General features: G+C 44.7%; 2 long non-coding RNA genes across 2 annotated transcripts in view; one reads left to right on the top strand and one right to left on the bottom strand.

Moving 5' to 3' along the window:
* The window catches only part of LOC141998997 (uncharacterized), an 87069-nt gene that overhangs the window by 36828 nt on the left and 24380 nt on the right, over positions 1-25861 (bottom strand). Inside the window, exon 2 of the long non-coding RNA XR_012641934.1 lies at positions 23817-23970. This is a non-coding gene — a long non-coding RNA (uncharacterized LOC141998997). The remainder of the gene's footprint in view (positions 1-23816; positions 23971-25861) is intronic.
* On the top strand, positions 1885-24487 carry LOC141998993 (uncharacterized). Its single transcript, XR_012641933.1, has 3 exons — positions 1885-2019; positions 18468-18573; positions 24165-24487. It is a non-coding gene; the product is annotated as an uncharacterized LOC141998993 (long non-coding RNA).

The following is a 25861-nucleotide window of genomic DNA, read 5'->3' as shown; positions in this document are numbered from 1 at the left end:
GTCGCCTCCTCGCCTGGTTTTTCAGGTGCTGGTTCTGCATAAACTGCACGATAATGTGCGAGGTGTTTACAATGGTCATAACTGCTGCGATGAGCTGAACGGGCTCCATGCTTGCTGTGCTATGGCGTCTGCTCGGACAATCCAGGGAAAAGGGTGTGAAATGATTGTCTGCTGTTGCTTTCATAGAGGGAGGGAGGGTTGACTGACGACATTTACCCATAACCACCCGCGACAAATTTTGGCCCCATCAGGCATTGGGAGCTCAGCCCAGAATTCCAATGGGCAGCGGGGATTGCGGGAACTGTGGGATAGCTACCCACAGTGCACTGCTCGGAATGTCGACGCTTGCCATGGTACTGTGGACACACACCGCTGAATTAATGTGCTTAGTGAGGATGCATGCATTCGACTTTATACAATCTGTTCCCAAAAATCAACTTCTGTAAAATTGGAGTACTTTCGTAGTGTGGACATGGCCTAAGTAGCCTCAGTGAAGCATTTGGACAGCTTCTTGAGAAAGGACTATTCTCAGTAAGTGCCCAATCAGAAACATTTAACTGACAATGGACTTTGGGAGATGCCAATCCACATCTGAGCTTTCCTGGGAACATTCAAACTAACATGTAAACAATGGCGTCAGCTTGTAAAAAGCTGACTCGTTCATGAACATGTGACTTGCCCAGGTGGCTAAAAACTCCATCTTGTTGCTGTGACTTTGCACAGAAGAACAAGAGGGTTTCTACCCACAAGAGAGAGAATATAAAAGGCCCTGGAAGCCTCTCCATTTTGTCTTCTTCTGGCTCAAGAGATGGCCTCTCCACCCCAAAGAGATGCCTGAAAGAAACTGGAACAAAGTGTAACTACGGGAGTGTCAGTGATTGCTGGACCCAGGCCATCAGCCACAATGTTGATCTGAAAAGGATTGGGCCCAGAGTAGCAAGGAGTCTAGTCTGTGAGAGAAGCTTATTGGGACATCTCTGAGGGTGAGATTTACCTGTATTCAGTTTCCTACTGTATTAGGCTTAGACTTGCGTGTTTTGTTTTATTTTGTTTGGTAACTTACTTTGTTCTGTCTGTTATTACCTGGAACCACTTAAATCCTACTTTTTATATTTAATAAAATCACTTTTGCTTATTAATTATCCCAGAGTAAGTAATTAATACCTGGGGGAGCAAACAGCTGTGTATATCTCTCTATCAGTGTTATAGAGGACGGACAATTTATGAGTTTACCCTGTATAAGCTTTATACACAGTAAAACAGATTTATTTGGGGTTTGGATCCCATTGGGAGGTGGATGTCTGGGTGCTAGAGACAGGAGCACTTGCTAAGCCATTTTCAGTTAAATCTGTAGCTTCTGGGGCATGGGTCAGACCCTGGGTCTGTGTCGCAGCAGGCTAGCGTGTCTGACTCAACAGGGCATGGTTCTGAAGGCCCAAACTGGCAGGGAAAATGGGCTCAGAGGTAGTCTCGGCACATCAGGTGACAGTCCCAGGGGGGGTCTCTGTGACCGAACCCGTCACAAATAGTAAAAAGGAAATGCTATTACTCCTTGCAGAAACAGGTTGTAATTTGCATGATGTTTTTCACTCTGTATCAGCTTCAACAAGTCCCAGAGAGAGATGTTCTCATCTGTCCATAACAATGCAGCAGCCTCCAAGGGCTCCTATCAGATTTGTGTAAGAGTTCCTATTTCTGACTTAAGTGGCCTGTTCCTGTCGGGGATTGTCTGTCACTGGAACACAGTGACAGGCTGACACGTGTTTGCGTCTTTGCTTGTGAATGGAGCCCTGTGCTTTTTGCAGCTACAGCAGCAGGCATGTGAGATCAGTTCTATTCTGGTGATAATGGGCTGTTTCCCTGGCCCTGCCATACCCTGCGTGTGTAGTTGTCTGTAGCCTTTCTCTGACTCACAGTGGAAAACCAGTGCACACCTGTGTGTCCCATGACAGACACACCCACTTTATCACAAATATTGAGTGACTCCCTGAGCAGTAGCAATAAAGGATTCCAACAAAGGTAAGATTCGTGGCTGAGATGGTGGTGTGTGCAAGCGAAGGGACTATCTTTATCTGAAGGAATATTTTTTTCTGTTGCTGTTGCCCTCAATGGGAGCTGTATTTGTTGTTTATTTGATGGACTTTTTCCCTAGTTCAACCCCTCCCCTTCCCTCTTTTTGGGGGAGGCTCTGGATTGTCATCTCCCCCTGACTTTGGAAAGCAGTCCACTCAGGTGGACGCTCTTGGTATGGCAATGGGGAGCCCCAGGGTTCTCTTTCCTTCCTCACTCTTTCCACCTCCTGCTCCCAAGGTTTGTTTTTTAGGGGGCATGGTACTGGCTCCACTCCCTGCTGGGAGACTGGCAGACTCTGCTCCCCACCAAAATGCCTGAGATTTTATTGGACTCCAACTGTGCTGTCCAGCGTGGCATGTTGTCCTCCTTGTGTTTACTATTGATTATGTACTTAGCCTTCAGGCTGCCATGACTGGGAGAGAGGCGAGCGAGTGAGCATGAGGGAGAAGCTTGCTTGCTTTCTCACAGAAGTTTTCTGGAGCCTCGTTTTTCTCCAGTTCACTATTCCTGATGTCAGCGGTTAATAAATATGGGCTGAGATAAGAGCACATCCTGGAGGGTCAGAGACAAATCTGGTTGAAAACAAGGTTGTGCCCATCCTTACTTGAGCTGGGCAAATAGAACAAAGTAGCCATGAATGCTCTTGTGACTAATGCCTGCCCATGGACTTCACTGGTGATTGGGATCTGTTTTATTCACACACATGTAGGTGAACTGGCTTTGACTCCCCAATCTGCTCACAGAACAGAAGCTGTCATGCGTACCAACATGAATAAATAGGCATGAGAGTATTCACACTGGCCGTGCTTTCATGGCCATTTTGAGGAGTTCTTTTTCCAAGCTGCACAGTAGACTCCTCACAGTTACGTATGTTCACAGATAACTGGCGACCAGAAAAGGAGATTCCTTCTGCTCACAAAACATAAGGCATCCAATCAGGGAACAGATATTCTATCATGTGACTTAAATGAGCCATCGCCTGGTGTGAACAATGACTAAAGAATAAAATAATCTCAGCAAGCAGTTCACAAATAATCCATATGCTAAAATTTGTCCACACAAACTATTTGTCAACCCATTGTGAATAACAATCACATCTGTAAACGTTCAACCTGTTCATTGATAATCCAGGAACAGAAAAAGAGACCGTTTGTCAGATAATTTATCTGCAGTGAATGATTTAACCAGCTTTAATCATATGTGACAGCAACTTGGAGTGTGCTGTTTTGGTCAATACATTTGAATTAGTCTCTTTTGCTAGGGGGTGGGTCTGTCATGTCACTATACCAAGGTTCAAGGATGGTCTGTGTTATTTCTTTGCTCATCCTGTGACCAGCACCAACATCCTCTCCCCTCACCCCAGTCCACAGACATGCCCATAGCTCCCTAGAATAGCCTGCATTTCTGTTTATATGAGCATGTGTCGTGCAGAATCATAAAAAGTAGAGCTAGAAAAGAGCTGTTAAGTGAGATATACATCATCTACCTCTGGTCATTTGCAGTGTTCTCCTTAGTGAATATTTCCTAGTGTTTTATCTGGTCAAATTTTGTATGCCTGGAGTGCTAGGGTGTCCCTTGTTACACAGTGCAATAGAATTGTGTTGTCAGTGAGTTTTCCTTTCAGATATTCAGCCAAAATGTTTCATTTTTGACCAGATCAACAAGATTTACAATAGGGGCAGGGAATAACCTAGACAAATGCAAGCTATTCAAGAGGGGCTGCGGGGGCGTGGGGGGGAAGTAATCTGAAACGGATTTTCAATGGGAGGGCAATAGCTGGAAAGCAGTAATGCTGAATGAGAGCTGTGTGGAGTGGACAGCAAACTCGCAATCTGATATGCTAGCAAACTCCCCTCCCAACAGATTCTGGACTATGGATCAGTATGTAGAGTACTGCATTACTGGGGGGAAGATGAGTCTGTCTCTGAGATAACACAGCACCTCACATACCGGCTTCAGTGGTGGGTGCTAAATAGCCATTGATAAAGTGGGAGGAACTGAGCGAAGAACAACTAAAATGATTAATGGGTCTGGCACAATTTTCTCTCTCTTTCTCTCTGCAGGTTAAATAACTGAAGGCTGTGCACAATGTTTAGGCCCCACTCTTTAGGAAAACATTTTTCCCAGCAGTCAAGTACATGCTTAAAGGCTTTCCTGATCTGGGGCTACAGCTTGGCCAAGTGATGATAAAGTGGGTGGCATGTTAACTACAGTATCTAAAGAGTGTAAACACTGATATAATGCAGCGCCTGTGGGTGGGTGGGTTGTCGACAGCAGGGATCTAACCAGTGACCCCTGGATATATTAAAATCATGAGCTTCCACTTCCTGAGCTGAAAGACCCAGCAGACTCTTAAATGCTTGCCAGTGCCAGCCATCCCCTAGAAGGGAAAGAGAGCCAGGCTACATGAGTATGGGTGACACCAAGAAGGGATAGGGGTGAGGAATGCAGTAGAACTTGAAGAAATATGATGAAAGTGAGTGAAGGTGCGTTAGAATATTGGGAGGAAAACACCCCTACTGCTGAGGACTTTGAGCCTTTCCAGTAAAATAGTGGATGCTCCATTACTGAAGTCATTTAAAACTGGATTGGACATAGCAAGAAGACCAACAAGATAATGAAACTAGGTGTGTTTTTATGTATTTTACTGGGAGCAGCAATGACTGCTGTAATGTTAAGGTTGTGTAGTAGTTTTCATTCTAGCCCCGCATTTTCAGTTGCTCAGAACTAACTGAAACTTCCATTTTTCAGGCTGTAATTTCCCAGGGTTGGTCTCTGTTGGAATGTGCATTTTTCTGGAAAGTTTGAGGAAATGTGGTTCAGAATGAGGAGAGTGGTATAAATACTTTCTCCTTCATCAACAAAATTCTTGCAACTCTTTTAACAGCCTTGCAGCCCAAAAGCAGCTGAGAACAGAAAGTTGAAACTTGGCAGGGAAATAGGTGCTCACAAAAGAGAAGTGCCTTGGCTTGCCCCAGGAAAGTTGGTTTTGGTTTGGCCTCATTTTGATTTCTCTCAAGTCATACTGAGCATGTACAGTATTTTTTGCTAAGCTCAAAGTGCAAAGCTGAAGAAGGCTTTGCTGGTTAGTGGTTGGGATCACTGCATAATGACAAGTCTAGGAAAGTGTACTATGGACTTTGCAAGACACAAAGTGGAGCCCTGGCCTTACTCCTGTGGCCCTTGTAAGGAGCAAAGAGATGGAGAGCGTACTTTGCAAGGCGGACAGGAGAGCACACTGCTCTGATACACTTAAAGAGCTGCAGCTGCTAATGCTCACAGACGAGGCACTCTCTGCTCAGGTGTTCACAGGATGGGACCCTTCTCCTGGGCTTATAAGGGGCAAGGCATTAGGGGCATGGGACAGAACTCTTGAGTCTAGCCAGCTAGGCCCAGATCCTCAAAGTAGTTAGGCAGCTAACTCCCAGGGAATTGGTGCTTAAATACCTTTGAGGCTCTGGGTCATAGTTCCCAAGTCTGGCATTTATATGCGTTATGGGTAACTTTGTGTAGGAGTGTTAAAGTCCTGGAGAATGACATGGGAGATTGCTAGCCTTACAGTAGATGGTCTTGAAGTTTTATACACATGGATCCCACTGTAGGTGAATGGCTAGCAGATGGGCAATAGGAAATACGTAAATAACTGTAGACAGCCCTCTCAAACCGCACATCTGCTCTAGAAGCTGCCTTAATAGAACAGCGATTGGTAAACGTATGAACCAAACTACAAGTAGCTGCCCTACAGATCTCAGAAATAAGGCTAGCAGAAAGTCTCTAGCCTGAGAGGGAAGAGGTAGTTTGTTGAATGCAGTCTGTAACCCTTTTTGAGAGTCTTTGAGGGGAAATAGCCTGTCCCGTAGACTTATCACCAAAAGGTGAAGTCTGGATGATTTACGATATGGATTTGTTCTGGAAAGATAGCCATAGGTAGCCCTGAGAACGTTTAGTGAATAGAGATTAGTTTCTGTAGCAGAGTCATGAGCTTTAGGAAAAAATGACTGGTAAATGCATAGATTGATCTATTGAAAAATCCCAGACCACTTCTGGTTTAATAACAACAACAACTTTGGATGTGGCCTGACAGTTTTTCCTTCTGAAAAACGGTATCCAGAGCACTTGCCATCAAAGCCTGCATTTCACTTACCCTGCAAGCTGAGGAGATGGCGACCAAAAAAAAAAAGCCATTTTAACAGAGGGGAGATATAGTGAACCTGATGTAAAGGGTTAAAAAGGAAGGGTCTATTAAAGATAGGGGCACTATAGTCAAGTCCCAGGTAGGGAATGGCTCTTTAACTGGTAGAATGCATGAAGTGGGCCCACTAAAAACATAGACTGTTAAGTGGGGGAAAATTGTAGGGTGGGGGATATGCAGACACAGTGGTGAGATTAACTCCAACATTATTAATCAAGAGTCCTGAGTTTCAATGACAATAAATAATCCAAAATAGAAGGACTAGAAGAATCCAGGAGCTGAATGGATCACAGTGAAAATCATTTCCACTCATCGTGGTATGTCCTCCTAGTAGAGGCTCTTCTGCTCTGGACTGTAAATTCCTGTACAGCCATTCTATCCACAGCCACTGGATGAGCCAAGAAGGACTGGCGAGAAGGCTCTGAGTGCTTGAGGAAAGCATGAGGTCTCTTTGAGCCAGAAGACCTCTTAGCCCCAAAAGGGGTGTCTCTTGTAGCCAGAGCATTCATTGAAGCTGGTTTTTAAGTAGGAGCAGACTGCTTCTGAGGAGTAATGCTGGCATCAGAGATGCTGTGCATTGTCTTCTCCATCAGAAATAACTGTAACTGGGCCTCACAAGTCCTCTATGGGTGCTTAGAACATAAGGAACATAAGAACGGCCCTACTGGGTCAGACCAACGGTCGATCTAGCCCAGTATACTGTCTTCCGACAGTGGCCAATGCCAGGTGCCCCAGAGGGAATGACCAGAACAGATACTTATCAAGTGATCCATCCCCTATCGCCCACTCCAAGCTTCTGGCAAACAGAGGCTAGGAATGCCATCCTTCTCATCCTGGCTAATAGCCATTGATGGACCTATCCTCCATGAATTTATCTAGTATTTTTTTTAACCCTGTTAGTCTCGGCCATCACAACATCCTCTGGCAAAGAGTTTGAGAGAAGAATTACAAATAGGATGCTTGTCTGGGATATGAGACTCTCTGCCAAACAAAACCTTTTTCCTATGTATATCATTGGCAGGCATAGCAGCCGCATAGGCAGGGCAGATTTTAAAGCCAGGAGACCTATTCTCAGCCATCAGACTCTACTTTTCAGTACTGAGGTGAGATTCAGAAGAAAACGATGGCTTTTGGTTTTTATTTTAAATAAAGAGGCTTCAATAAAATGTCTTAAGTTTCCAACAAGACTAACAATACACTCTAAACCTATCTAGGGGCTATGGGAAAACAGGAGGACACTGTAGGCTCTGCCATGTGCAGTCAGAAGGAACTGAATGGTGTTCGGGGCTGCCCTGTCCTTTATACCTTCACTGTAAGGGTTGCAAGTGTGCGCAGGGTGCATACACAGCCCTAACAATCACTACTGGCTAAAAGATTCCAGGCTTGCACGCATACCTACAATTGGATCAGTGTCAGCCAGTTCCTGAGGAACTTCTTTTTACTATCCCTTACCTGGGGAGTTTTTGTTTTTTCACTTTTCAAGAAGCACCATACAAAACTACCCTAAGAGAACATTACTGAGCACCTTTCTAATAGGATACAGCTGGATTTCTAGCACTGATGGGTTGTGAGATGGTGATGTTGAGCATAGATGGGTTGTGAGATGCTGGACCTAGTCATTGGATATTGTGCCTCAGACCAATGTAAAGTTATGGGAGAAATTCTCCATTATTTCTTTTCTTATTGTTATACTCTCCTCCCGTCACTCACAGTGGCACATCACTCAGTGGCACAAGCTTTTAGGCTGCAAAAGGAGGTTTCTCTCTGCAAAAGCCCTCGTGCATCAACACTGGTCACACTCTTCATTAAACAAACCAGCCTAGACAAATCCCACAGGCTGATAGGCAGCTTCTCTTTGACAGCAGCTAGAGCCAGGGGTGCTAACGAGAACCATCACCATATGAACAACAGTGTTGAGGGTTCAAATCCGAGTGCTTGGGTTTCCAGAATGCAGTGAGTTATCATGTGCAGTAGATCAGAAGAAGGCAGTCTTGCATGGAATGGCTTTGGTGGAGGAATGGTGAGAAGAGAGGTGCACATGGATCTGCTCTAAGATCCCAGAGAAAGTTGACTGTCCCGTTATTTATGCAGAGAAGTGTGATAAGTCTCTCTCGGTGTATCTGTCTAGTTCAGTCTGCCCTGTGCTTCCCTCACTTAGCTACAGGCACAGCACTCCCTACGAGATGCTTTTCTTGTGGGTATTCTGTGAACAATTTAGTTTCCAGCTCCCACCATGCCTTCCCACTGCCTCCTCCCTGTGCATGTCCTCTCCTCATGCAAAGAGGGACCAATTTTTCTCCTGGGCTGAGCAGTAACTTGACCCCTGTGGTAGTTCAGTCAAGGGGTTTCTGTCTCGCATACAGCCAGCTGGGCCCAATTATGGGATGGTTTGAATAATGTGAGTGGGCTGGGGATGGCTGTGCTGTAGGGGATGAAGCTTTTCCAGGCTTCATTTTCTCCTATAGGCTGGGAAGCTCAGTTTGCACTCAAGGGTCCATTTCATGTTCTGAATTACTGAGTGCCTTGTGATGTGAAAGAGGCGAGCACAATCTGCCCTCCAAGGTTGGGCAACCCGTATTCACCCTTAAAACACACATATTGGCTGAGGCCGCAGCAGTGCTGAGTGCTCAGGGATTCAAGCAACAGTGAGGCTTGAAGCTGATATCGGGGTATGGGCAGCGGGCAATGACATTGAGACGAAGTTCCTTCCTCCTCCAGTGGAGAATCACCTCGCCCTGTGGGCTGGGAGTTAAATAGTAATACAAATATTGATGAGCTAGCCATGGGTTTCTGCATAAGATTGAGGGAGACTCACCTGATCTAGAAAGTCCACCGCCAGTCCACTGAGCTGCAGATGGGTACCTGATCCATTTGGTTAGGGGAGTCAGAGATGGTGCTAGCCACATCACTTCTTCATGTACTGTTGGCTATGGAAACTGACGTGTCTTAACCACCTCCACCCAATGAGCCAAATGTGGCTTGAGGCGGACTTTGACTTTGAGGCATGGGTTTGCTGTTCCTCTGGTACTGCTACTGGCATGTGAGCTGGTGGTGTTTAAATATTTATTAATGACTTGGAAAAGAGGGGGCGCAGTGAAGTGGGAACATTTGTGGATGGCACAACATGTTAGGTTAGAGAGGACGGTGAGGAACCCCAGAGGGGCCAATCCAAGCTAGGTGATCCAAGGCAGATGAAATCCATTGTTGACAATGCAGGGTTATGCATGGTTGAGCTACTCTTACACGCTGCTGGGTTCTAAATTGACTGTAACCACTTGGGAAAGAGAGCTGTGGATAGTTCAGTGAAAACATCTGCTCACACTGCAGCAGTGATCTAAAAAGAGAACAAAATGGCTGGCTGTATAAGGAATGGGATAGAAAATAAGTGAAAACCAAGGATTGCTCATATAAATCAATGCAACATGCCCACCTGGAGGGCTGTGGGCAGCACTGATCTCCCTATCTCAAAAAAGAAAGAGCAGAAATACAAGGTGTCCAGAGACAAGGAATGAAAATGATCACAGGCATCGACTTCAGAATGAGGAAAGACTGAAAAGATTTGGTTTGTTTCATTTACAGATGAATAAGAAGGGACATGACAGAGGTATTCAAAATAATGACTGAAGGTGAATCCTATTTACCCTCTAATAATACAAGAGCGAGGATTCATTCAAGGCAAGTCTACACTACAAAATTATGTTGACTTAATTACGTCGGCATACAGCCGCTGCAGTAATTAAATCACTTTTGCGTGTCCAGCTACGCTCCTTGTGTTGGCGGTGCACATCCTCACCAGAAGTGCTTGTATTGATTGTACTGTCAGTGTGGGGCATTGTGGGATGGCTTCTGAAAGCCAGTAACAGTCTAAGTAAGCGACGCATTGTCTACACTGACACTGTCAACCTAACTACATCGACATTGACTCTATGCTTCTCATGGAGGTTGAGTTAAGTCCGTATAGCAGTCACACTGGTGGGAGCGAAATTTTAAGTAGACACTTACATAGTTAGGTCGACGTAAGCTGCCTTGTGTTGACCTAACTGTGTAGTGTAGACCGGGCTTCAATTTCATTGAATGGCAACGCCTTTAATGCTGATAAAAGGAAAGCTCTCTTACACAATGCATAATCCACCTATGGAACTTATTGCCACAAAATATTGCTACCAAGAATTTAGCAGGATTCAATAAAGGGTTGAATATTACGTGGATAATTACGTGGATAATCTATCATTAATTAGATACAATAAGGGTCATATATTGCCATGTTTTAGCATCTAAGTCAACTTCTGATTGATAAGTGAGGGCAGGTTATTCCATAATTGTCCACTTTGGGGTTTACTTCACCTTCCTCTGAAGCAGCTGTTACTCGCCACTGTCAGAGACAGGATACTGGACAACTAGTTTGATCTGGTATGGCAATTCCCATAAGCACACACAACGGTGTGGCTTTCAAATAAGTGAGGCCTTGAGTAATCACTTGCTTTGCTTACAAGGCCAGACCTCTGGGTTCTAGCTTCTTGTTCTCTTCAAAGAATAACTCGGGCATAAGGTGGTGTGTGGTGTGTGTCTTTGTTTTCTTTTTTTCTCCCTCCAAAAATATAAAAGCAAATTAGATTTTACATCAGAATATTTTCATATTTTTGTTTATCTATCAGGAGCTGAGCTCAGAGCTTTGTGTTTCTTGGCAACCAGTTGATAACTTTCAATTGCAAAGTATTTTCCTGTGCTGCTGTAAATAGTTGTAGGGTAAATGGGCCCCGGCCCATGCAGGTTAGTGTAGAAGGAAGTGGTTTCCAAGTATTTTGTTCTGTTACGCTGACCGCTGCACTGCCAAGGAATCTGTCACCTGTCTATGATCTTAAGCAGTTTTGATTTAGCTGTGAAACAGCTTTGGAGTACTTTCCCTGGTCGTCTTCGCTCTGCCAGAGCAGGGGAAAGGAATCCATTGTTAACACTGGCGTATATGGCATTGCTTAGTGAAATTCTTCTAGGGTGGTTAAGCCACTCAAGCAAGACAAGTCTTAGCCTCCGATACGGTTAGAAAATGTGACCTAGTTAAACCCAGCAGTTTGAGTGTGATGAAATGAAAGTGACTTGTGTTTGCTGAAATTTGATACCAAAAATAGGGCACTAGATTCTTTCCTTGCTAGAAAAGATGCATTACAGAGCATGTATGTGTGTGTGAATACGTTACCATAGCAACCACTGTCCCACCCTTCCCTGATCAAGAGCATTAGTGCATTTTGCTGAAGGATGTCTGATACCCCCATATCCCATCCCCCAGCCTCTTCTCCTTCTCCCTCTCCTTCCCCTTCCCACCCCCCCCCCCCACCTCCTCATACTGCTCCATGAAATCAAATTAAAGGGTGAAATGAATGTTGGAGTTGCTGCTAGTGGCCAGGAAATGTCTATGCATAGAGAAAGGGCCCTGTCTGTCCATGCCGGAGCAGCAGTGCACTAACTTGGGCCTTGTTTTAAAAACAGCCCTACTTGGAAAGCTGTTACTACTGCAAGGGAGCTGTAAACCCACCATGCAATAATGTCATTGCTTTGATGGATAATGGGAGGGGTGGACACTTTATTTCCAGTACCGCTTTGTACTCACGGCAGCCATGAAACCAGCAATGCTAATCAGACCCTTCCTCCCTCCCCTCGCTCTCTTCTCATGGCCACAATGCCCCCATTTGCTGCTCAGTTCTTGTAGGGAAAAGGAATTCTATACCACTTGAGAAATAAAGTTCTTCCTAAGAGCCTGTCTTCTCCTCTCATGGCATTGGTGAGTTGGGGGCAAGAAGGATTTATGCCAGCCTCTCCCATTATGATCAGCACAAAGGGGGACAAAGTGCAGCTCATGCGCTAAATGCAATCTGTTCAAAGTTCTACAAGGTGGCTCTCATTCTTAATACTGAGGTGCGGTCCTGAAAGACTACTGGGTCCAGCATGCAAAGCAGCCTGGCTGCTCTAATAGAGATGGAGAACCTCAGAGGGGAGGGATAGCTCAGTGGTTTGAGCATGGGCCTGCTAAAATCAGGGTTGTGAGTTCAATCTTTGAGAGGGCCATTTAGGGATCTGGGGAGAAAAAAATTGGGGATTGGTCCTGCTTTGAGCAGGGGGTTGGACTAGATGACCTCCTGAGGTCCCTTCCAACCCTGAAATTCTTTGATTCTATGCTGCGGCCTGTAGTCTCGGGACAACAGATCATCATTAAGGCTGAGGAGAACTCCAATTGATTCCATGGGTATAGTGAGGTACATTCTATGCAACCCTTTGCAAAGTTTAGGCATCTCTGCTGTAGTGCTGAGGGATACTGTTGGTATCTGTCCCACATGGTAGAGGAGATACAAGACTTCACTGTACTGAATACAAAGGTGATGCTCCATGGAGGCTGGTAGAGCCAGACAGCCCTGTAGCTCTTCCTAGATCCCAGACTAACAGTCTCCGCTGCGTAGCATCAGTGCACAGCCTCTTCCTAAATCCTGGGCTGAACTCTGCCGTCATGGAATGGGCATCTGACAACCCTGGAATTTGTTCAGTGCCAGGCTTGAACATGTCTCACCACCCTATGTGATAGGATTCTTCTGCACAGCCAAGGAAAAACTAAAATGGGTATGACAGTGTCCTCCTTGTATCTGGTGGAACTGTGCTGCTGTGCTTGTATATCCTGAAATCTGTTCTCCATCAGTGCCTGAAGGATTTATGTATGCAACTCCCATTAACGCTAATGGGCATTGCCTATGTAAATCCCCTGGGCACTGATTTGTCTTTAGTGAGGTTTTCGATACAGTCCTGTGTGGAAAAACTAAATAGAGAGATTAAGACACCATGTCTGGTTAAGAATACTGTACCATGGAGACAAAATGTGCCAGCCGGCTGTAAAGAAAGAAAAATCATAAATGCTACAAACACTGCTTTGGGGGAGGTAAAAAGTAGGGCTATTACAGGGGCAGTATGGGAACTGGGACTATAACAACTTCATCAACCATCTGGAAGATAAGTGGAACACTGATCATATTTGCTGGTCATATCAAGCTAGGATTTATCGCAGACTCAATGGAGGGAGAGTTAATTCACAGAATTATCTCGAGTTTGTCATTTGAGACGTGGGATTTAATTTACCTACATGTACAATAAAACACTTGAAGTAAATTCCCAGCACAAACAGGAATGGAGATTAGAGAGGAGAGAGGCAGTGAAGGATTTGGGGTGACGGTGGGTTACGAACCAGTCATGAACTGTCAATGCAATGTGATGCAGCAGTTTGAATGGCTATTGCTATTCTGGGCTCTGTTCAGGGGGGTATCCTTTGGAGGAGAAAGGGGGTAATAATGCTTCTCAGTGGTTCAAGTGGCCAGTTCTGTTGCTGCCCTATGATGGAATAGCTTTACTCTAACACTGTTATGGTTGGGGCAGCTTGTTCAAATAAGACTTCTAAAAATCTTTGTTCCTCTGAAAGGCATGGGGGAGAGTTTCCAAGAACAGACCCAGTGTGGATACCATAGTAAAAATTATCTGGAGTGGTGACACAAGTCTGATATTGCACTGATACTCCTAGGATCTCACCCTCCTTGACCTCTTGGTTGCTCCTCATGCTCTCCATCATACTTTCCTTCTCAGTGTCTTGTCCTCTGCTGGCTTTTGTGATTCCATGCACTCTTGAATCTCCTCCTACCTCTCTGCTTGTTCTTTCAGTATCTATGTTGGTGAGACTTCTTGCTTCCTTCCCCCACTGGCCATTGGGATCCTGCCAAGACTCTGCTCTGGGCCTACTCTCTCTTTACACTCTGCTGCTGAGTGCTCAACCCTGACTTGGTCTCAGTTCCCATCCATACATGGATGACTCACAATTCTCCTTCTCCGTTGCTGACCGCAGTCTCACCTCTCTGCATTTCTCTTTGACAGCTGCTCCTTAAACTTAAATTTAGCGTGACCAAAAATGAACTCCGGCTCTTTCCTCCAGTATGGCCCCTCCAGCAGCACAAATGAGCTGTAAAGCTGTGAGGAGTCCTGTGGCATGGAGGAACCCCCAGGTGGCAAAGTCATCATAGCTAGCTCTACACCAGTCCCTCCTGTCTGCTTCCTCCTTCTCCCCATGCCCCAAGGCTGCTGTAACTTACATTGGTGGCTAATGGCCTCCAAAGGTCAGCTACACTAGCAAAGGATCACTGGAGCGATACATGCCCCCAGCACAGACTGGTTCAGGGGAGGGGCTGGTGTAGAAGCAGCTGTCTCTACTCTACCTGGGGAATCCTCTTCTGCTCAGTCAGGGCAGCTTTACAGCCCCCTGGCGCTACCGGAGTTGCACTATAGAACTGTACTGGGGGCAATGATCTGGCCTTTTAGCTTTGCATTTCTGAGTTTTGCACATATAAGTCCCCTATCCTGCAACAGCCACCACATGAACGCACCCCAGTGCCCAGGCAGAACCCCACTGACTTTAATTTGGCTCTGCGCAGGGGCTCTGCATGGAGCTCACTGCAGGATCAGGGCCTATGTTTGTAACTTGAACGCTGTTGTAATGTAGTTATTCGCATTTAGTATTTCCATATTTGCTTCTATAAATATAACGTATCTATGCTTTAAGATTTAGGATGTCAACTAGCATAGGAAAGTTTAACAAAACTGGAAGGTAGAATTTCAAATCAGCACCATTTAACAAGACAAAATTGATGCATGTTTTTTTTTCTTCCCTACTTAAATGTATCCAGACTAGGCCAATGTTTCCTTCTTGGTCAGGGAATCTCTGAGGTTATGACTAAATGGAAAGTTTGACTGGCTTGAGTGTACAGCCAATTTTTAAAGGCAGCATTTGTTGAGAGCTGAGTAATTAGAATATAAATCTGAAATATATACGCTTAGCTGCTTTGATGGGCAGTGACAAAGCGTTGTGTGTGTGTGTGTGTGTGTGTGTGTGTGTGTGTGTGTGCACGCACGCTGAAGTATGCAAGGATTATACCCTTGTTAACCAAAACAAACAGACTTAATGCAAAGTGCTGTATTTTTAAACACCACTTACTTAAGGTCATGTCACAAGTGACAAAAGCCAGGTGAGATTCTGAGAGAAGATTCCCTCTGCTTCCTAAACTCTATAATAATAAATCCTTTTATAGGTGCTTTGTATCCTGAAGAATCTTGAAGGGCTTTATAGATTGTATATATGAGGATGGTCTGCCCAGAAGTGAAATGCTGGTTCCTCTGGGGTGGAATGAGCTAGCTACTCTGTACATCTACACTACAGGACAGTTTTGAAAAGAAGTGAAAATAATGCCCCTTATTCTCTGCTCCCTTTGCACAAATGGGTGGGAGCGGAGAGCCGGTTGTGTCTCCCTAATCCAGAGCTGTGTGGCCCTGTTGCAAGTTAAGACAAGGGCAGCTCTAATTTTACACCAGCAGAGGATTGGGTGTGGCAGAGTTCTGCCCTGCCCTGCCCCCTCCAGCCCCCTGGACCCTAACATGCCCCTTTCAACTTCTTAGCTGTGGGAAAGGAGAGGTAGCTGGTGTAGGAGACAGTAGAGCCACTTGCAGCAGCAGTTCTGCTGCACGGGGAGGATTTTTCTCCTGTTATCTCTGGCTAGTTTAAGGCCACTTTCTGCTGCAGATTGAGAATCTAGCCTAAAGCCTCCAATGAAACTGTGTAGGGAATTTTTGGAGGCAGATCCTAATTACCTCATTTTGGAGTTTAGCCAGAAGACCAGAGCTAACGCCCCAGTGCTTGGACTTACTAAAAAGTCTCTGGCACTTTCCACTAGTGGCCAGAAGTTTGGGTTTAGGTTTCTGCTGAAAGAAAAGAACTTATGCTGCTTTATCTGAATACTGCAGTGGCTCATCTGCTGCATGAGATCATGTGTTACACAGAATGAAGGGAGTTAAAGGGGCAGTAAGAGGCTTAGCTCAGTACTCCTCTGTAGGCTGGAACTGGCTTGGTGATCTTGCAGTAACCCTACACTGCCAGGTGAAACAGGGGAGAGACATAGACATGCTTCAAACCCTGTATACTCCTGGATTAGATCTGGGACCAGTGAGGAAATAGTTTCAAGGGTAGGCCTATGTTGGGAGAGATCCTTTGATGTATGTTCCCCTCCCCTGTCCCACCCATCTCAGGGTCCCAGTTCAGTCATTTTATTCTCTCTAGTATCTTAAAAATCGATTCTCTCTTCTCACTGTCCTCGATGAATTGCTGAAATCCCTTTCATCCCGCTGGCCTTCTCTCACCTTGACTATGTTAGCCTTCTCCTGCCTGGAGTGTCTCACATCTCCCCCTCAAGTCTGTCCAAGTGCTGCTGCTGACATTTTCTCCCCCCTGCTCCGACCATGTTCTCACCCTCTTTAAATCCCTCCACGGCCTTCCTGATTCTTACTGCACTGGATTCAAGTTCCTCCTCATTTCATAGCCCTACATAATCAGGGCCGCTATCTCTGTTCTCAATTCCTCTTCCTGTTCTCGCTTTCCCCCCCAATACTCCCTCCTTATTCCTTCCACTCTTGCCTGGTTGCCTTCTGTTACCTGTGCCTGAAACATTCTCCCTGCCCTCATCCACGAAGGGCCCTCTTTCTCGTCCTTCACAGTCCTCCTCAGAACTCGCCTCTTCAAGCAATCCCTCCTCTCTTTTTCTCATCAGTTATCCCCCCGCACTTCCCTTCTCTTGAGTTCTTACCTTATTCAGAGACTGTAAGCCTTTTGGGGCAGGGAATGTGGCTTATTGGCGACTGCACATTTCTGTGTATATTTATAGTCCTAAATAAATATTTTATAACCATAACAACTCAACTTTGCCATTTAATGGCTATGATGGGAGCTCTGCCCAGTACTCCTCCATGGGAGAAAGGAGGTTTAGGGGAAGGAAAGGTGGTAGTGTGGTAGTTGGGACTGCAGCTAGTGAAAAATAACACTGAGTTTCCCTGTTGCCCCGTCTGTTTCTAGACATCTTTTTTTAAAGCTTTGTGTTTCCACAGAACACAATCTTTAAGGGCATGGGAAGTACAGCCTGCCCTGTACAAACCCATCAATTACATGAATCCTATTATTTGTTTCCCCTTCTCGCTCAATCTGGGCCACCTGTTTGTCTCCATCAACCTGGTAAATCTCACCTTTTAGACTGTAAGCTCTCTGAGGCAGAGGTTGTCATTTATTGTGTGTTGATACAGAACCTGGCACAACATGGTTGAGGCTTTGAGGTGCTACCAACAATATAAATGTCTGATGATGTACTGCAACCCTGATCCAGAAGGAGTACTTACAGTGGAAGGAGGAACTGTGGTCTACACGGCCTATTCGGTCTTTGGCCTCTGGGCTGTGACCACCCAAAAGCGGTCAGCTGTGATGGCTGGTTCTGTGTTGTGAATCGTGTCCACTAGGAATGGGATTGAGACCATCCATCGCTTTCCCCACCAATTCGTGCCACTCAGCGACCCACCAGACAGCCAGAAGATGGTAATAGCTCTTGGTTGAGAGGGCTTATGTTTAAAAAGACAAGCAAAACCTGATGTCTTTTACAACTAAAAGCTAATTGATGCAGCCCTACTGTATCAGTGAATCCTTAGATCACTCTGTGTGATATTCACAACACTTTCTTCATGGGAAAACTGCTATGATTATTCACCAGAGACCTAAAAACATTCAATATGCTCTGACTTTTAGAAACATTTTGCTATTTCATTGTCTCTAGTCAGTGAATGCTGCTGGTCCTCTCTGAAACTTTCTAACAGGAGCTCCAGTATGATGTAGAGCAGGACATGGGAAAACCAGCTTCTATGTAAATGCACTACAAAAACAGGAGACGTTCCAAGCTGTTGGAAAGGAAGGTTTTCTACATTCTTTTTAATTGCTCTGTTTAATTTACTACTCATAAAATGACCAAACACACTGTTAAATTAATCCAAATAGGAACAAAATGCGGCTGTTAAAAATACTCTATTTTACCAAACAGTTTCCGTGAGAGTCTTCTGCCTCTTTCATGCCTGTATCTTGCTGAGCCTCATACATGGAATGCAACTCTACATCATCAGACTGCCACGACAGTGGTTTCCAATATCACTGTTAATGTTTTTTTTTTTTTAATGACATGTCAGACACTTTTCAGTAAATCTCAATGGTTTCCAATGCTCCTATATTATGGCAGTGGTGACTTGTCAAGGTGGGTGGTGGTGGTGATGACACTTATTCTAACCACTAATTCCCATTACAAATATCTCTTCTGTTTTACAGGGGGAACACCTGAGCACGCCATACCCAGGACAATAACCCCGTAACAGAAAGTGCTCCGGATGTTTTAGTGACCACAGATAATAAGGACTTCCGTTTTAACCAGATGGTTAGTAAGAAGGCACCTCCCAGCACCATACTGAAGTATGAGTTCTGTTAAAATATTCTTTGCCATTATATAAGAATATCTTACAGCAAGGAACAGTTGGCAGGGACGACCTAACAGATCTTTACCATCTTTAAATTCTCTGATTTTTAATAGAGTATGTTTTGAATGTGGCATTAGATTGTAAGCTCTTTGGCGCAGGACCACATCTTACACGTTTGTGCAGCACCTAGTGCAACAGTGCTCCGGTGCTGGCTGGGGCTCTGAGCGCGATCTCAGTACAAAAGAATAATGACAATATCTTGGCTGCTTGCAAATTGAAAAGGGAGAGATGACATGCTGAGACCTGTAGTCTCTATAAGCCACAGATTGTATTAAAATTAATGGTGGCTGCAATTTGTTCCAATGTATGCAAATTAGCTGCATCTCACAGGCTGTTGGAACGCTGCCAAAGTATGGTGGGTTTTGTTGTTATGGTGGGTTTTGTTTTGTTTATTTTTTGGCTGGACAAAGTTTGGGCATCATTAAAATGGCATTTCCTTTCCCCAGTGCTACACTGAGGGCAGTTTAAGGCTGGCTTTCTCGCAGTATGATTGTACAGGATGCTTACAGTGTATTTGTGATGTGCACTTTGCAGGCAGTTCAGCAGCTTGCTGCTCTCACTCAGAGAGACAGCGGGGAAGGATCTCGGTTGTGTGTCATGTTTCTTGCCAACAGAGACTGTATTTCTTAACCTGTCCAGACATGCTAAGGAGGCATTTGTGTGATCTGACAAGCCCATCCCACAGGAACATAAGAAAAGAGCAAAAGAGGCAGATGGAAGACAAAACATCCTTTTAGAAAGATCGGAACTTCTAAAAAATTAATCTAGAGAATATCTCCCTGCCAACGGGATTTCACTAAACCATTGATCTGAATCATGCTGCAGATGGTAATGTCTTTCCAAGTGTTAGGAAAACACAGGCCTCGACCCTTAGTTTCCTTGCATCGCAATTTCTGATCCAGAAACATAATGAGCCCAAAAAAGAAGAGCATGTAAAAGCTGCTCTTCAGCAGCATTGCTATTAGAGAGCTGAATAGCTGGCTCGTAGATGGGAAAATTGCCCCCATTTTGTTCAGCACAGCAGTTTGAACGCGTTCGCTGAGTAAAATGCATGAGGCTCTGCCAACAGAGTGTGAAATCTGTAACTCTGCTTCTAAGGTTAAGATTCCAATTGACACGTCTCCGCGAGGCGCGAGGGTGACCCACTGGCTAGAAGGTGAGCCCAGTTGTGACGTCGGCAGCAGTACAGCTCCAACTGTGAATCCGTCTGCAACCGGTTTGAGGCTAAGTTAGATGTTTTCAAGAAGAATTAGAAGTTTTAAAATTGATTTTTAAATATTAAATTAAGTGCTTTACAATGCTATCTAGCATCCTTCTATGGTCTCTGAGCACCTCTCATTTAATGTATTTATCCTCCCCAACCCCAGGGCCCGTGTGACATAGGGAAATGCTATTATCCCCCTTTTACAGTTGGGGAACAAAGGCACAGAGAGACTCCGTGATTTTCTCAAGGTCACACAGGAAGTCTGTGGCAGAGCAGGGACTTGAACCCAGGTCTCCCAACGCCAATGTTAGTCCGTAACCATTGGACCATCCTTCCTCTCTAGAGCACCCATTTGGAATTCCTTAATAAAGATGCTCAACTTAGTAAAAATGTTATACACACAACTACATTAAAAGGACATTGTTAGAGTTGGAAAGTCAAGCACTCCGACACTGGGAAAATGCCAGAATTGAGGTTGCCCATGCAACCTCAGTTCAGCCCCCTTGTGTGTATGCATTATGATAGTCTTTAAATTACATGATTACATGTTTTTCCTCTACAGGACCCGTGCTTTGTTCAGTGCATAGGATTGGCCTGCTCTGGGCATGACTCAGAGTTGTGTGGTGAAGGAGGAGGATGTCTGGAAGACCCCTTCTTTGTTTCTTACAGAATTTGGAAGGTGTGCACCTGTTGTGGTTGCTGGGAGACAGTGGGCCTAAGCCTGTCCATAGCTAAAGCCCATCCTCCCCTCAACTGAGGGGGAGGGGCCAGTGGATACTGAGGACAACAAATAAAACAGGGACGGGAGTGAAGGTCATAGGGTCTAAAGGGACACAGAGCACAGAACCCCTGACAGTGCCCACTGCTCCTTAGAGGCATCTAAGGAATCAGTGGATGCCACCCAGAGGAATCCGCCTGCAGAGGCGATTGAACAAGGGAACAGAAATAGGTCCCACAATTGCAGAGCAACCTCACCATCCAGCTTCCTCCTCCTGGTGTGATGGATGTCTGTCTTGTCCAGCACCAGAAGGAGGAGGTTGATGAGGCGGTCTCGCAACTTTATGGGGCCAGGAATGGGATGTGTGAATGAGGCAGGGCATTGCAGGAAGAGAAAGGATGGTCTCATGGCTAAGGCAGGTGAATGCTGCCCTGGAGAACTGGATTCTATCCCTTCCTCTGCCACAGAGCTCCTGTGCAATGCTGGACAAATCACTTAAACCAAACTTCTCCCGGATGGTCACTAATTGTGTGTCCCTCATTTTCTGGGTGCTCAATTTGAGACACTGGGGTCTGATTTGTAGAAGTGCTGAGCATTCATAGTGCAACTGAAATCAATGGGAGCTAAGCTTTGAACCCATATAATCCTAAATACACTGAAAAATGAGGTCTTAAGTGTCTCAAATTGGGCATCCAAAGTTAGTGCACGCTTTTGGCTTTACGTCCTCTGTTCCTCAGTTACCCAACTGTAAAATGGGGATAATATCTCACAGGGGTATGATGGAAATTAATTCAAGTCTAAGAAGCACTCAGATATTTATAGTGATGAGCACCATAGAAAAGCCCATGTGGAAATTAATAATGCTGTTTCCAGAGCAGAAATAGTGTGCACTAAACAAGGCCTGGGACCATATATTGAACAATGAGGATTAAACGAACTATTGAATAGTTGATTGTTAGATGAGCACGGTCCATTCTGTGCACTGAAGGAGGCAGGAGTCTTATGGAAAATATAGTGTATGATCAGGTAATTAAAGACAGTATCATAATGCATATGCACAAGAGGGCTGAATTAATGTTGCACAGACAATCAATTCTGGAATGTCCTAACTTTTGACTGCTTGACTTTGCAATCTTAATAATATTCTTTTACTGTAGGCTGGTGTGTGTGGAATTTTCTAGTGTATTTTTTTTTTTAAATAAAGGAAGCTGAGAAAATAAATCCAAATCATGTGGCATCATATTGCCACCTACATAGATCATCACCAGGGTTGGAACCTCTAGGTCCGTTGCACGGACCTCTGCATTTGAGCTAATACAGTAACTGATAGCAGTAGTAGGTTGTCATCTTCTCTGTGGACCAGCACTAGGGGAGGATGGGGCAGTTTGCCATTGGGTTCCACAGATATTTGCTGACATCAGAGGAATGCTAAGACTCAGGAACCAAGGGTTACATTTCAGACTCTAGTGTGCTGTAGTGGGGACTGAATCTTCTGCCCATTTCCTCCAAGTATGACCCCTTCTGCTCTGCCTCCTCCAATCTGTCCTTGTCCCAGTACCATTCTCCTCACCTCTCCAGTCCTACTCTCCATTTCTCAGGCTTCTCATCCCAGACCCAGTTTCCTTGCCCAGCCAGTCTCTGTTCCCTCCCATGACTCCCCATCTGATTGGTCTCTCTCCCCCAGCCTGGCCTTCAGTTGCTTCTTTCCCCTGCCCACACTTCCTGTCCTGGCTGGCTCCCAGTCTCACTTTTCCTCCCCAAGATCCTCCTCCAATCTCAGTTACCCACCTCCTTAGTTCCTTGTCTCAGTCTTTTTTGCCCAGCCAGTGCCAGTTCTCCCTCTGAACCCTGGCAGATCTGTCTCCTCTTCCCCCACCCTAATGGTTCTCAGTCCCAGACTCTTTGCCCAGCCAGTCCCAATCTCTTCTCTCGCCACAACTCCCAATCTCTGTTTCCCTTACCCTTCCCCTCCACCCCCAGGCTCACTGTCTCAATCTACTCTTCACCCTCCCCCCACACACACACACTTGAAAAGTGGTCTGTGATTTTGGGTGTCTCATCTCAAGTTGAGCACTCCAACTACCTTGGGTATCATTTTCAAAAGTTCCAAGCACTTCCAACTCTCACTGAATTGAATGGGAGCTGCAGGTGTTCAGCACCATTGGAAATCAGGCACTACGTGTCTCAAATAAGGCACCCAGAAAGTGAGAGGCTAAAATCAGTGGCTGCTCTTGAGTTATTGGGGGGGGGGGGGTTGCCTCAATGACTTAGCCAAGGCCATAGGCGTCAGTGAGAGATGCAATTAGAGCTCAGGAGTTCCTGGCTCCAGCTCCCTGTGCACAGACTATTTGACCACATTCCCCTTTTATGAAATCCTTTCTTGTGACTGTTAAACCAGTCTCTCAAAGCACATGGGAACTCTGGTCCCCAGTCTCTTTCACAGGGCTTGCCTGCTGTCAGCATCTCAAATAACATCAGTTTCCAGCAAGAGGGCTGCTTCTAGACTAAGTGCAGAACTGCCATCAATTGGAATTAAAAACACTGTAAAGTGCACTTGAGTTTATCATCTAGAATTCGAGCAGAAAAGAAACAATCTGACAACAGACTGAGTGAGTGAGGGGCTGTTTTTAGGAGAGCAGACACCGGAGAAGAGATTACAAATATCATTTCACTTGGAATTTTTATAAAAGTGGCCTGAGGAAAATGCACTTTTCTTCAAACCACATAATACCTGGCTGACTCACAGCATAGAGAAAGTGGATGTTTCTGTTACTGATATCATCCTTGGTCTTACTCAGCTACCAATGATAGAAAAATGCATTAGCTGAGGAAGTATCCACCTCCATCTACACACAGCATCGCTGTAATTACATTCAAAAAGATCTGATGATAAGTTAGGGCTTGAGCCAACAGCCAACGCCCTTTCAAACCCATTAAAAGACTGCTGTCGACTTTAGTGGGCATTGGCTCAGGCACCATAACCTACAAAAAAGTATGAATCACCGGAATCCCCTATGGAGTTGCATGAAAGGGCAGATGCTGTTCCCTGTTAAGTATTGGGAGACTTGGCCCCGATGTCGGTGGGAGCAGAATCAAGCCCCAAATGCAGTGAGTAGCAGGAAAAGAGCTCTGTCAAAATCTCACCCTGAAGTTCCTGGTTTACATTGTTTTACTTAATTTGCAGATCGAATGTGTGGTATACATATAGCTCTATGACTTACCTACCTACTGCACCTTCGTGTTTCTAGGACATCCGTCTGCCTGCAAGGGCAGCTGCCATTGGTGTTCAGTTCAGAAGATACCGAATTGTTAATCACTCACTTTCTTGTTTGGAGACTTCATATTTGTTCTTTGCTTGCTTGCTGTTTCTTTAATCTGAAAATATGGGCCAGATTGTCAATCATTATTAATTTGCATAGTTCCCTGGACACCAAGGATTGAAACTAGCTAAGGAGCTGGCCCCTTGTCTTTTGCTCTTTGTGTTCAGGAAAAACAACAATACAAGCTAATTTTTGTAACTGGCAAAGCTGCAAATTTTAATCTAGCTGGGCTCTTTCTATCCATTACAGACTAAATGAAATAGAGATTCTGCTCTTGGAAGTGAGCTGACAATATTGTTGCACAAGCCTGAAGAGACTCCAGTTTTGTGTGTGTGTGCGAACGTGAACGTGAACTGTGCTGGCTGTGTGGAGCCACAAGGAATTTAAAACATATTGAGTCGTTATGAAACTTATCTTATGTCACTGAGCTGTTGTGATTCCAAGACTCACAATTAACAGAAATGCCAAATAAGGAAGGGCCATTATTTTGCAAAGTCACTTTGCTGGCTGTAACCACACTTGAATCTGGGAACACTTTAGGGATTTGAGTATGTGAGAGATGATCATTTTTTAAGAAGTAAGAACTGTTAAAAATAAACAAAACAGCCTAAGGTGCTTTTTGTGTGTGGCATTTGTCTAAGATTTTAGATTTAAAAACTATAATATAGTAAGTGATTAGTCCATAATTTGACAAATTGCTTAGATATGTTGAAAAATATAGATTAAAAATGGTTGTAACCTCCCATTGTCCAGTGCTTCCTTCCTCTTTGTTCCCAAAATATATCATGCACAGTGACTGTGTGTAAGCAGAAAGTGGGTTGATAGTGCAATTAATCCAAGCAGAAACCCATGAATGGAGGTATATTTCTATCACACTTCAGCATTTACAGATTTGCTAAGCAACCCCACTTTTTGATAAATGCCTAAGTCAACTTTCTCAGCTGACCTCTTTGGAGCACATAGCATGTTATCCGAAGAAGAGGGTGCAATCTAGAAAGCAGCAGCAAGCTGTCTGCTGGGCAAATAACACACCCTTCTCAATACTAGTTGGCTACTGCAGGTATATAGTAGTGGTGAAAGAGGGGTTGAAGATTTAGTTCCCACAAGTTTGCTGATTAGTGGATAGTTTCTTCAGCTGCATGCAGGGCCTTGGATGACTATCCAAAGTTAACAAAATTAAGGTCCCCCTGGCTCACAATGTGAGGATTTCTTCCTCCTTTAGGTTCTAGGCCTCAGAGTTCACCTGGATCCATAATCTGAACATGAAGCAGTGATGGGTGAAACTCAAAATATTTGAAGCTTCAGTTCAAATAAATAAACTTAACTTTTGGGGTATCTGAATCTGCTGCGTGTGCAAAACTGGACTAGAAATGGCAAGTGAACAACCTGTTTCATGGTATCCTACTACTTTCTCTGTTGGTCCTGGCTAGACCCCAGCAATGCTAAATCAAGTATAATATTGTCAAGCCTCTGAAAAAAGGTCAGATTGGGCTTGGTTTAAGTTTGGGGGAAGACAGAAAGGAGAGAATTTGGAAGACGGATTATTTTATCCACATCAAGTTCTCCCATTTGTTATAAAGTATTTGATAACTTTAAATCCAAATTCTGCTTTACTTTTGAGCTGAAGTGGCTCCACTGAATCAGAGAGGACATAACCTTTACAGATGTTTTTTGTGCGTGTTTGACACCAGAGCAGGAGGAAGGGCAAACTGATGTCTATTTAACCTGGCTCAGAGTTACTGGATACACTCCTGTGCTTCCAATCTTTGTCACGTCAGGCTTCCTTTTTGGAGATGCAGAAGGCAGCTGCCTGGATTTCAGCTCTTTTTGGATTTTTGATTTTCTGAGCTCATTTAGACAGCAGCATTGTGAGCAGAACTGTCAAGCAATTACAAAATTTAATCCCACTGTTAAACAATAATAGAATACCGTTTATATAAATATTT

This window comes from Natator depressus, chromosome 1 (genome assembly GCF_965152275.1).
Source record: "Natator depressus isolate rNatDep1 chromosome 1, rNatDep2.hap1, whole genome shotgun sequence".
Taxonomy (NCBI): Eukaryota; Metazoa; Chordata; order Testudines; family Cheloniidae; genus Natator; species Natator depressus.
This window is presented reverse-complemented; position numbering and strand designations above follow the sequence as displayed.